Here is a 2,210-nt window from a genome sequence, read left to right as displayed (position 1 = left end):
TTCATTCTTCCAGCTGTACTAACATAGCCACCTTAAACATTCTTCAGCTCAGTCCAGTCCTAAGAAACTATTCTCTTACTCGCCAGAAAGAACCAAAACAAAGTAATAATTACACATTAGAAATTTTTGCATAAATAAATTATGACTCTGACTCTGGTGCTAGGGGAGATTTGGATGGAACAAAACAAACACAAAGACTATAACACTTAGATATTAAAAGTTAAGCAAATAGCTCAGCCGGCGAGGCTCAGTGGTTGAGCTTCCACCTATGAACCAGGAGGTCACGGTGCGATTCCCGCCAGGACACATGCCTGGGTTGCAGGCTCCATCCCCAGTACGGGGCATGCAGGAGGCGGCCTATCAATGATTCTTTCTCATCATTGATGTTTTTATCTCTCTCTCCCTCTCCCTTCCTCTCTGAAATCAATAAAAATATGTATTTTTTTAAAAGTTAATAACTACCTTAAACATAATTACACTAATTTCATGCTTTTTATTGTCAGCATCACAGTATCAGAACTCAAAGGAAGCTTGGAGCTCTAGGTCCCTTTGTTAGAGGTGAGGCACCTGAGGCTGAATGACTTGCCTGGGTTTGAACAGCAGGAAAGCTCATCCCCAAACCCAAGTCTCCTGACTACCAGGCAGCTCCTTTCCCTGCTGCTATGTCAAATCATCAGTCCCAAACTGCCAGATTATTTCTGATTCAAAGACACCCCTTTCCCATTAAAAGTCTTCCCTCTTCCTGTGAAGCAAGACTTGGGAGAACCACTTTTAAATTGTCATTATCTTTACTTTCTACGATCACTTCAGGAAATGTTCTCAACTATTTTAAATGGTTTCTTTTGTTGCACTATTTAATGGAAACTTTATTTAACTATATAGTTCTACTGATTATTTAACTTTTACAATTTCTATCCTTTTGTCCAAGAGAGAATGAAATACTAGTGCAGTTTTCAAAATGTAGTAAATATTGATTCTCTCCAAATCATATGAATGTTTACCTTTTAAAACAGTCAGCTGTCATATTTATAGTCTTCACAAAAATTACAGAGCAATACTTATCAATTTTCGCTTCACAGGAAAGATACATTATCAGTAAAGTATGAAAAATACTTTTCAAAGGAACACTACATAATTTGTTATAATAGCTCCCCCTAGTGAGCATTTCTATTATTGTTTTCTGAAGGTTATTTATTCTAGTATTTGTTACAGTTTCTTAGAAATTTCCTTTCTATCATACATGCAAACAAGAGTTTTGTCACCAAAGGGTCTTTTCAGCTCCACATATACTCACAAGAATTAACCCTATTAGCAGAATGGTTTTCAATTAGAGAATAGTTATTTTTTCCATTAAACTTGAAACAGGAAAAATGAAAAGAACAAAGAATCCATCAGATATTATTGATAAAAACAACTGTGATTTATTGAGCATTTTCTATGTGCTATAGGTTCTGTTCAGTATTTCCATGGATTATTTAATTTAATTTTTATAGCACTTTATGCTGTTAATACCATTACTAGTCTCATTTTACCGATGAAGAAACTAAGTCTTTGGCCCAAGGACATACAGATAGCACATGGCAGCTGAAATTTGAATCCAGGTAGTCTGACTCCAGAGTCTGTGCTCCAAGCCACTATTCTATTCTGTTGACACAGCCACGGGATAAGTTAAGTGCCAGATCTGGTTTTTCTCATAATAAGAAGCCTGCTTGCCAGATTATTGCATTATGTATCCACTCTATTTTGCTTATGTCACAGAGAGGTTCAAAGTCTTCCTGCCCCAAAGTTGTCATTCCCTCTTTCTACATAGTCACCTGAGTTTATAGCTGCCACCTAGTAAAGAAGTAGTAATTAATTCCAGGCCTGGAGCAGGAGAGATACAAGATGAGCCTGAAACAGCTCATTATGTCAGAAAGTAAGAGAGTGCTCCCTCCACCCACCCACTGCCCACCCAGCCCACCTCCCACCAAAAAATGATAGGAGCAAGTCACAAGGGCACAGGTGCCAATTTGGAGAAACTTCTGCTGGCCAAACATGGGGTAATTTGAGCACCAAAATGATTCCTTATAAACCACTGAAAAGTTAAGAATCCATGAGTCCATACTAACATTAGATAGAGGATAGATAGATAGATAGATAGATAGATAGATAGATAGATAGATAGACAGGCAGATAGGGAAGAAAAAAGGAGGGCTCTCACGAATGTTGAG

General features: G+C 37.7%; 1 pseudogene; it reads left to right on the top strand.

Annotated features, from left to right (window-relative positions):
• The first annotated feature begins 1,973 nt into the window (after positions 1-1,973).
• Positions 1,974-2,210, top strand: part of LOC102243202 — a 7,321-nt pseudogene continuing 7,084 nt past the window's right edge.

Source organism: Myotis brandtii, unplaced genomic scaffold, assembly GCF_000412655.1.
Source record: "Myotis brandtii unplaced genomic scaffold, ASM41265v1 scaffold424, whole genome shotgun sequence".
Classification (NCBI taxonomy): Eukaryota; Metazoa; Chordata; class Mammalia; order Chiroptera; family Vespertilionidae; genus Myotis; species Myotis brandtii.
The sequence above is the reverse complement of the archived record's forward strand: the minus strand, read 5'-3'. Positions and strand labels throughout refer to the sequence as shown.